The sequence below is a fragment of the Squalius cephalus genome (assembly GCF_949319135.1).
Source record: "Squalius cephalus genome assembly, chromosome: 8".
In the NCBI taxonomy this organism is placed as follows: Eukaryota; Metazoa; Chordata; class Actinopteri; order Cypriniformes; family Leuciscidae; genus Squalius; species Squalius cephalus.
The window spans coordinates 11,384,495-11,395,838 of NC_137129.1; the positions used below are offsets into that span (position 1 = coordinate 11,384,495).

Genomic DNA, 11,344 nt, shown 5'->3' on the forward strand with positions numbered 1-11,344 from the left:
AGGGTGAGAGGTTAGAGAAAAGGTGGCTTGTACTAGTGCATGGGTTTAACGATTCCTTGAACTCTCTAGCTGTAGTTTCCTGTGTAAGAAACATCTCCTCTACTGAGTTTAAAAAAAGCACTGTTGTTTTGGGCTCTGCAATAAGAGAAAGTACCCAGTCTTTTTGCTATTTTCTGGTTTGAAATGAATGGTATATTAAAATTTGTGTTTGGGTTTAATCTAAAAAAGAAAGGAAATTCATTAAAGGTGACTTTGTAGAACTAAATATTGAGAACAGAGCCCCAGTGTACTTAGTTATTAGGAAGTGACCCTGGTGGAAGCTTGTTGGGCTGACCAAAAAAAACAAAACCAAAAAAAAAAACGATTGCAACTGACTGAGGTAGAAACTAAACTGAAAATCTTGTGGTTACAGCAATATCACACTGTCTCTTCCTGGTCTGTTCAGACTAGTCCAGACCTGGTCAGGGAAATGCATATTTATTGTAATATCGCATCCAGGATGTTGCATAACTTTAACAGTAAAGCTTTTGTCTCAAATATCTGTTCATGATTGTATTACTGCGTATAAAGAGATGAACGGACGAAACGAATGCCTATAAATGTTTCTGCATGGCATCTGTTCGTAGGCTATTTTTGATTGGAGTTGTGACTCTGCTGTTTGTGCTGAAACCGATAAGAAAATCTACACCATCACAAAGTGTGCAGACGGAATACAGTTGCTTTCAGACACTTCTGAGGCTTTTTTGCCTTCTATCACACATGCTTCCATATGGCTTGGCGAATGTGGCCGCATTGTTTTTGGTTCATACCTTTGCTTGCGATTTTCCTCACAGAGCACTTCACTGCATCAAATGAGAGCCTGTATGTTTCTCCTGCAGTATCACAGCATCAGCCTCCACTACCTGAGAGAAACAACAAAAAATTAAAGACAGATTAGTTGAATTCAGAGAAAAGGCTCAGAATGTGAACAGTATGGCAGGGTCATATGTGGGTCTGAGGTTATGGCTGTGCTTACATACAGAGGCTTGTTTTAAAGCAGTCACTCTGGCAGACAATAAAGTGATAAACCTCTGGGGAGGGATATATTATATATATTTGACAGGTCACAATCTGATTCATTTCTTGAGTGGCACGGCCGGCCACCAATCTATCATTACATCCAGCAAACACACTCGCCCACCCCAGTATAACCCTCCAAATAAGGAGCCACGTAAATGGTTAGCTCAATGCATTATGCGGCAATGTCTCTCATAAATCTGAGGCAGTGTGCAGCACATTGTGCATCCCGCAGCACACAAAGCTATCTGCTCACTGCAGTGGCTTTATGACTGATCTGATACTTCTACAATAACATGTGGGGATCATTTACCACACCAACATGATGCAGGCTGACTCAGAATCCATTCTACTGTTTAAAGGTGAAGTGTGAAGTTGTTGAAATACTTTTTTTCGATGCTAGCTTAATATGCAGAGACAATTATAAGTAGGCAGTTTGTAGATTAATTTTCTGGAAACATTGTGTCTTGTGTCATTGACTCAAGCAGTGAAATTATGCTTTACCTTTAAAAAACACCAACACACTGATTATGAAAATATATACAATACCGTTCAACTGTTCAAACTTTTAAATGGTAGCGTATAACCATTTGTTTTTCTATAAAGTAGCTAGTAATCTTTATAACCGTGTTGAATGCATGCTGTGGAATTTCAATATAGTCCAGCGGTATATGACCTGCAGTTAAATTCACTTCAGCATTGGGGGACTTCAGACTTAATGACCGTGCTGAGGACAGGGTCATCCAGGGTCACCTGGGACCAAGAAATGTCTTTGAGGACATACCTAGTGCATAGATCAAACCTGTCCACCCCCAGAAGAAAAAGAGTGTTTAAATCTAAGAGGATAAAGTTGTAATGATTTGTACTATGTAGGTCTTGACTGATATACATGTCACAGTGAACAAAACACAAGGTCAAGAATTTCTTAATGAACTCTGACCTTTGCCAGCGACATCCTAACAATGCCGTGTCAGGTCAAAGTAACTTCAAAAGGACTTAATCTAAAGGACTTGCATTACAATAAAGAGCTCTCTGAGGAAACTGGAACAGATGTTCTCTTCTGCATTCAGTCTTTACACAAGGCTCTTAAAGTTATTTTAGCCCATTTATAGTTCCATTTGCACTAATGTCACCTTTATTTTCAGTTTTTGAAGCAGAAGCTTTAGACTCACCAACGGACTGGAAATCTCATTGGTTGTTCAGATTTCAAACAGTCTGCTCTACATTGACACAAAAAAATGTACCTTCAGGTATACTACAGCTTTTCATTGGGGCAGTACCTTATCTGCCCCTTAAATGCTCATATCAGTAACTTTTTGGGGAAGTAATATGCACCCTTAAAGTACTACTATGAAACTTTTAGGGGTAAATAAGGTACAAAGTTGTCCCTTTAAGGGTACTGCCCCAGTGATAAGCTGTGTAAACCCTAAAGGTTCAATTTGCACATCTGTACATAAAAAACACATTGGTCTGGCATTGTGTTCTGCAAATATTATAAGCTCTTATGGTGAATTGAGTGTGATGTTCTTCATTTGTAAGTCACTTTGGATAAAAGCGTCTACTAAATGAATACACGTAAATGTGTGAATAGGTAGAAACCAATTTTTCTATTCAGAATATTGTCAGAATATTGTGTGAATATATTCAGACTTGATGTTAATGCTGTTTGCAAATTAGAGTCAAACTAGAGTAAAAGCCTCCAATACACATTAACAACCTTATGAGTCATCCGTTTGATCGGAATGTGCCTTTAGAGGGGGGCATCATTTAAATTCATAAAATTATTATACTATATGGGTAGAAACTAGTCCACAGTATTCTACCTGCCATTATCAAAAATGACTCATTAATATACTTAAAACACAGAAGCACTTTCAAAGAATAATGAACAAATGGCAAAAAGCTCTTTCATTTTTAATGCCAGGTTTTGTTAAATTCTGTAAAATTTTACTACTTTTTGACAGGATTGTGAAAACGGCGCAATTTACCTAAATTCACCCTATTCAGCAGTCCACTTTAACCATAATTCAAAGAGAAGAAGAATAAAATTACATGTAAAAGATGGACTATATGATGGAAGATTGAAGTATAGAAAGTGTATTACTTCCGCAATAAGGTTTTTTTTTCTTTTCAAAAGTATGCTAAAGTGTACTTCTTTTTCACAAGGGAAGTCAGGGAATAATGGTAGTGATGATTTCTCCTTTTACACTCTGCCTATCCCTCTCACTTCCTGTCTATGACATGTCCAACTTTTTAATGGGCATCATTATAGCTCTTACATAGTGTGTGGAGATAGCATTAGCCTAGCACGGCGGGTCCTCAAAGAGAAATCAGTATTGACAGTGGGCTCGCCTCTGGGCTTGATGGGAGATGGCAGCGGCAGGGCCGAATGAAGCGAATGAATGGAAATCCAATGCTACAGCTGACAGGGTTGAGCATGCTCGGCCATCATCAGCCCCTTGTCACCTACGCCAATATTGGAGAACAGCAAAACATGCTAGTACTGGAAAGAGGAGAGAGAAAGAATGGAACAATTCTCCACCGCCACCCCTCCCCCACACTTTCTCCATCCACGGCGCTGGAAGAAAAAAGGCTGAGACCGGAGAATAGCACGGAGGGCAATTGCAAATTAGCATTGTGTGCCTTTGCTCAAGGGCTTGACAGGAGACAAAAGTCTTGATTGTAGAGAATCTCTCATCTTTTTGCTCATTCCTTTTGATGACTGGAATTTAATTATAGAGCAAAATGAATCTTTAGATTTTGGAATTTTCCAATGAATTGCATTTTTAGAGCCTTATTAGCAAAACACAATGCAAAACAATGAGCTAACATCAAACGAACAGTCAGGAGTGGATAAATGGATTTTTGATTTCATTGTCAGTTTTGCTTCAATACAGTGGCAATATCCAGATCCGTAGAAACCAAATTCTATCCTCAAGCTAATTTTTATCTCTTGTTTTTGAAAGATACAGAACATCCCCTGAGAGTATTGCAAAACACTGGAAAGTATCATTAAGAGAATGACCCACACATTTTAACACTGGCACGTGCCCCGTGCATTGTGATATCACTGTCTTCACCCTTTGTGACGTTGAAACAAAAGACCCTTGCACATCGTCACTGCTGTTGGTGTGACTGAGCCATTCTGGCAGCTCATCAAGCAAACAACGTCTACCTGCCAGTTTGTGTCTGTTTTACCCATTTCTCTTGCTGTCTTACTCCCCTTGTGGAACACACCTGCTCAAGGTCATGGAGCAAAACCAGGCGCTAAATATAGTAAGAACACTTGCAATATCCTTGGAATAAAGCGCCCATCACGCCTGATGTCTTAGTTCAGAACCATTTGGAAAAGACCAACATGAATTTCCAATGGTCCAAGCTGGTTTATGCTGGTCGTTCTAGTTGGTGGACCGAAGTAGTCTTGCTGGGACATCAGCACACTAGCAACCCGAAGATCAGCATCCAAAACAAACATCTTTAGCAGGGTAGCCACAATTAACCTGATCAAAATGTCTTTGCAATATTCAAAATATGAGAAATAAGAATCATAAAGCAGTGATTATCAGATGACTTTGCTTTAAGATGCAGATTTATACTGGTGAACAAGTTGCGATCATCACAGTTTTTTGTATAAACGTTACAAAAAAGGTTCTTAAAATCAAACCTTTATTTTTATTACTATTTTTTGTTACTTTGTATTCATTTTAAATAAAATCATTTTTCTTATACTTACAGTATTTTATTAATGTTAATGTTTTAACGTTAATATATAAACTTTTCATTGTTAGTTCATGTTAGGTCAGGTCCATTAAAATAATATTAACCATTACAAATTTTGTATGCACAGCGTGACAACAATGAGGCTTCTGATGCCCACAACTAATGGAAATTTCAATATGACCCAGTTTAAAAACTTTGAGCGGGGATATTTGGGTTTGTGTTAACTTGCTCCTCAAGCTTCTGATTGCTCATTAAAGCTTTTGGTGGGATGTCTGGCAGCAACTTCCATTTTCTCGCTGCTCGGATTTTGCAGGGCAGATAGACAGATAAGAGGAGATGAGAAACCTGGTATCAGCCCTACAATCACTCACTTTGCCTCTGCACCTCAGAGCCTGTCTACAAAAAAACAAAAGTCTCCGTCTTATACAGCGGTCTAGTTCTAACTCTGCCCCAATAGTGTGAACCAGCCTTTAAGGAAAGTCATTTTTTGCTATTCTGTTTGGAAAGTCAAGCTAGATATTTAATCACTTTTTAAGTATTAAAATTTATGCAAGCTGTTTCCATAACAGCATGCTAGACATCAGGACAATGGACACTGAGGTTAGACATACCTCTGCAACTCTCATATTCCCAAAGGTGGTGATGCACTGATCATAAAATGCATGCAAAAGCATAAAAAGGTCCTGAAACTATTCTTCTGTCATCTAGATACATTATTGTCCTTCTGAAAGAGATTTCTGAGTCTGCATCAGTGTAAAGTGTCTGGCCTATATACAATGGGTGCAGATAGATATACCATCTCACATAGCGCTGTCTCAGCCTTTGCTCTCAAATCAAAATGTGGGCATGGGTCACCATGACCTAATATAGTATCTGTAACCATTTCCTGTGACATCTGTTCTGAGTGATGTACATATTGTATATGTACGTAAGAAAATGGAGCTTCATTTATTTGAAGGATTAGTGCCAACATGCACTTGAAGCGAGACACTGATCTCGAAAATGGCAAAATCAATCACAATTACGTTCCTTCCAGTTGAACACATTGAGGGTAAATGAAGTTGCAAATTTTTTCAATTAATTATAAGCGTTAAAATAAAGTTTGATAAAGAGCCTGACCTCGTTTAGCGAGACAAATTTTTAAGCTTCCTTTTGAAACTTCATTAATATCCCATAAGATCCATTGGCAAAATTTGTGATATTCCTGTAAGTCATTAAAGTCATTAAAGTGAAAGTATAGTGGGACTTTAAGAGGGGATCAGACAGGGATAAAAAAAAAACCCATACAAAAATAGTATGTGTGCTTTTACACTTCAGAATGGCTCCGTAATCCCTCGTCTTTTTATTTAAAATGTCTTTTGAACTGAGTGTAGACATTAATCCAGCATTTTGATAGCACAAAGGATTTAGTTCGATTTGATTCATCAGTATTATCAGGTTGTTTAAAATTAGCCTTGTGTTTTATTGCGGTTTCAAAGTTAATCCATTAGGCCTCTCATGAAAGATGTCAGCATCTTCATGGAGATAAATGGCACTAAGCTAAAAATCGCTCAGCAAGGTGTTCCTTATAAATCATACATGACTCCACATGTACAGATGCACAATGTGTGTTTTTTTGTCCATACAATGGAAGTCAATGGGATTCCACTGTTGCTTGAACCCCAACATTCTTCAAAAAATGTTGTGTTTTGAAATTGAAGAGAGTTATATAGATTTGGAACAACACGAGGGTAAATTATATAAATGGTATCAAGAATTTACATTTTTTGGACAAACTGTCCCTCAAGTAATACAAAAGGAAGTTCTTGGTGCGAAGGGAAAACCTGTTTGATAACAGTAATTTTTTCTATTCTGTTTGGTAAGTGAAGCTAGATAGTTGAAGCTACACTTAATAATTGCAGTATTCAAAAGGTTTCAGTTTAGGTCTAATACAAAAGAGTGTTAGACAAAATGAAGTTATTGGTATTCTGCACGATATTCAGCCTCCGAGCTTGATACATATGCATTATAATGAACGCATGGGTCAAGCTGCAGTGTAGATGGTGGAACCTTGTGGCAAGGTTAGCAAAGACAATTCAGCCCCCTTCTCTCTTGATTCCCACGCTCTATGACTGTCCAGCTTCAGGCCACTTGCATGAGACACACATGTCATGCCACATATTCTACACTGACCCACTTACAGTACAGCACATATATAATGCTCATGTGAAGGTGGGGGTCAGAGTCTTTGCCACCAGCACAGGCGCAGAAATCACACATTAGCCGAGAGCAGAACGCTGAGAATGAACTGCTACTGTACTGAGCTTTAATGCTTTTCTTTCTTACAGCCAGCAGATTTTTTTAAATACAATTTTCTGAAATAAGAATACAACAAAGAGAAAAGGGTCAGCTCTGTAGCATCCCTCTATCCATCTGATTGAGACAAAGAAGGGATAGAGAGATGCAGGATGGAGACAAGGTTCAGATGATCTATGACATGGAGATATAGAGAGAAGGATAGGACGAAATGCAGACAGGCATGTTTCCATGGGCGAAGGGGAAAGATTTGGGGTGAGAAACTTGCATCATTGGCTGCAGCCAATCAGAGGCCTCGTATAAAATGTTCAAAGGGAGTGTCCTAGCAACAGACAAGTAAATACATTTTCAGCCTCAGATTGATTTCATATAAGGGTAAAGCACATATTTTTGCTAAACTGACATCTTGATGTGTATACGGTACTGACACAAACTAATAAGGCATATAGTAATTTAATGATAAAATTCTGAACTTTTTTGGTTTAAACAGCATTTCAAGTATTCATAAAATACATACCTATACAATATGCACATATGCATTATATTTTGCTGTCAACTGCATTTATGTGCATTTGACACTGAGTGGGGTTTTTTTGTACTTGAATGACAATGGTCAAAAACAATGATTTTGTATAGTGATTGAAAACTAAAGCTGTTCTTTACCCTTGCAAATAAATATTCAGTAAATGACAGATCTTGTAGCCACCCAACCTGATTTTTTTTTTTTTTTTTCTGACATGTCAGGGGTCTTTTACAATCAAAAGCATTCATTTCCGGACATGTATGACCAGACTCCATATTCTAGGGCTTCATTCATACATCTACCTCTTTCTTCCCCCCCTCAGGTGTGAATTTCCTCTCCCATATTCCGCTCATGAGAACAAGAACTAATCGAAAAAAGGAGTGGTTCATCTCTCCATTCATGATTTCATTCATTTCTCCCAGCTGTTCTCATGCTACATGTTTTTAGCTATAACAATGCACAAGCTGCAAACATACAACCGCATGCAACCTAATTAGCCCTGTGTGGTTTAACGTTTACAACAAATGCCTCTGCAAATGTCACTGGGGAATAAAATGTCATTTCTATGAAGATCTCTCTGCCTGAAGGGAAAATGCTTCTATGTCCACAAAAGGGTTTATCAATGAGATCATCCATAACTATTTACCCATAACACCTCCTTATGCACCACTGGCTTTGGTTAATATCAGAGGTTGAGTATTGATTAGACTAATAGGTGCGTTAATTTGCCTTAACTAAAGCAGACGGTTAGTTTTACAGGACACGTACGTGTAATACAACTGGAGTGTTGTGTGTTTGTGTGTCAGTGTGTGCATTCTGCCATGTGCTGCAGTGAAAGAGGACGAGCCCCAGTTGACCGATCGTGGGGCTGAAAAAGTAGAACACCCCCTTCCCTTCCCTCTCCTCCAATCCCTCCTTCTTCCGCACCCAGTCCCAGTATAAGCCGGCTGCGATGGATGCCGGTACAGCATCACCTAGGTATCATGCTAGCACATCAACAGCATCTCTCTCTCTACCCAAGCAATGAGGATGAATGAAGCAGAAAAAGATACTGACACACACAAAAAGCTGGAAACAGAAATAGTTAGCGTGCCCTCTTACCGGCTCGGCGTGTATCAGGGAGAAAACAGTGGTCCAGCGCTTTCCGTAGGCAAAAGGAAGAAGAGAAAGGATGGAGGGAGTAAAATAAAAGAATGAAAAGGGGAAAAAGAGCAGGACCAGAAACAACACTCCTGTATCCCAGGGAGCTGAGACTGTGGGTTTCCCTAAACGCACGGCTAGTGTCTGCTTAAACCACAAGCTCACGCTGAGTGTGTGCGTCTCTCTCTCCCCCTCCCTCGCTCGCGTTTAGGCACCAAATGGTCTCTCTCACTGTCTCTCTGCTTTCAAGACAGTCCTGCCTAGCAGCTGCTCATCTATGAGAAATAGAACGCTCTGTTCCTCTCTCTCTCTCTCTCTCTCTCTCTCTCTCTCTCTCTCTCTCACAAAGACCTCCGCTAGCCTCTCCCCTTCACACCCCCTCCCCCTAACTAACAACTGACTGCTGGGGGGGTGGGAAGGGGGTGCGAGAATGCAAGCGGATGGTTTGCAAGAGTGTTGTTTGTTTGTGTATATAAGGGTGGGGGGATTAACCCTTCTCCTTCAGGCTACAACAGCAGGTGTGTGTGTTTGTGTTGGTGGGTGACATGGACGTGTCCCCTCTGAAAAGGTGATGAGTCGTTGTGCTTATGGGGAAGGTGAAATGAGGCACGTCTAAGTGGCCAGAATAGCTATTGTTTGTGGTCGTTTGTGGATTCAAACCACTGTTGTATAGGCTACATAAAGACATTCAGCCATGTAGACTAGCACAGGACTGATGTTGGCGCATCAAGGAAGGTGTAAAGATGTCCTCGGATGTAAAATGCATATTAAATTCATTCATGCAAACCTGGGTACTGGATTTACAGTACTCTGTAAACAAAATATATTTTTGTTGTAGTTGTAGGTAAAACAAAGATTATTGGAGTATGTTTTTTTTGTTGTTGATTCAGCTGCGGGAGCCATCTTCTGGCGAGACGCGAGAATTAATTCGACCTGCGATGCGCGGGAATTCATTCGACTCGAACTATGGGTATTCTCTAGCCATTGAGCGTACATCATTTGAGCCCCTTTCACATATAGCGTTGATCCCAGAAAATTGCCATGGAATTGCTAGAGTACCTTACGTGTGAACGCAAACACTCCAAGGGATTGATCCCAGGATCGATCGCGGGGATGGGGACCTAGTAACATTGTTGGGATCAGTCCCGGAAGTCGCACTGTGTGAACAAAAGGAAGGACCAATGCCATAAGGGGTCTGTCGTAGTGATGACTTTTGTCGTAGTGATCACACATGAGCATTGTGGGTTTGAATGAGTGCACTCAATATCGTCCACTATGGTTTCGGACACGACTACAAATGGCTGTCCCTTCAAATAACGCCCTATTTGAGGATATAGGGGGCAATTTCACAGCCCAGGACTGGCAGCGCGTGATAAGGCACACCTGAATCGAATGGAGCCTCGTTTCTGCCGCTATTAAATGGCGTGTGTGCCTCTCCTCGAGAGACCACGGTATCCTCGCAGGTCCAGGAGGGGAGCGGGGAGGGATTCCCGCTCCGCCAAGCCGTGAGTCGCCGGACCCATATGCCCGTGCAGGGATGCATGGTTTGCTGCCGCCAGGCTGAGAATGTCTGGCCCGCCTTACCTCTCAAACGCCGTGGCCCTTGGACTAACAGACTAAAACTACTAATTACTTGGCCTAACAGACTAAAAGCTCTAAAAACTCTTTTTCTGATGAAAAGGTTCCAGTTTAACAGGGTTAACTTTCATTTTATCAAAATATTCAGGTTCTGTCAGGAGACGGCATAGTGTTCAGATACGTCAGTGGGTGACTCATGCTTTGTGGAAAAGTACAACAAAGTGTTTTGTCGAAATTGAGAAGAACAAGAGTGTGTGGAGGAGTGCATTGTGTGTGAGTGTGAAAATGCTTTTAGACATGCTTACCCCTAGTGTGAGCCTCCACCAGTAATGGTAGTGCATTAAAAAAAGAGTCAGACAAATGTATATCTAATTATAGATATAAGCCTTCCTGTCAGGCTGCTCTTCTCAATAAGAGGATGTTGTGAGGTTTCACTTTCAGACTTGCTCACATATTCTTTCTGTGTTAATGTGCTATTCTCTTGTCACAGTCTGTTAAGCTGTTTCTTTTAATTTTGATTTGAAGTCCTGGTTTTGAATGCATTCACAGCTACCTTAGATACCAATGCTTAATTTTGAAAATGTATTCATGATTTATTTTAGATGCATGTGCAAAAGACACCTGATTTTAGGCATAGTCCCTTTAATAAGACAAGTCATTTCACTCGTCGGCCATCTTTGAAACGCCTCTCGGGCATGCAAGTGCAGCTCCTATCTTTTTGAATAAGGGAAATATCAAATTCTCCAAAACTGTTTGCCAAGCTTATACGATTAAATTTCATATTTGAAATCACCAATGAAATCTGACTACAACTTTCTCAAAAATTTTGTTTCTAAATGCTCAAATCATGACAGAAAACTAAATTTTTTCAGGCTGGATCAAGCTAATGCGCAGTAGAAGCGCACATCTGACTGACTCCTGAGCTTCTAACGGCAGCTGACGAGATGACTTTACCAATCGGCGATTGGCTCTTATTTAGAAGGCGGGACTTATGCCAGTGACACATCTTGTGTAATTCAATAGTCTTTGTTC

At 40.1% G+C, this 11,344-nt stretch overlaps 1 protein-coding gene across 2 annotated transcripts in view; it reads right to left on the reverse strand.

The window, feature by feature from the left end:
• fam49al (family with sequence similarity 49 member A, like) overlaps positions 1-9,077 on the reverse strand; it is a 28,524-nt gene extending 19,447 nt beyond the window's left edge. The window contains exons 1-2 of one of the 2 annotated variants that reach the window (XM_079879256.1): positions 8,696-9,077; positions 810-902 (exon numbers count right to left, since the gene is read on the reverse strand). The gene's annotated coding sequence lies outside the window, so the exon portion shown is untranslated. The remainder of the gene's footprint in view (positions 1-809; positions 903-8,695) is intronic. The other variant, XM_079879259.1, reaches the window with a different exon arrangement.
• Between the last annotated feature and the right edge of the window lie 2,267 nt (positions 9,078-11,344).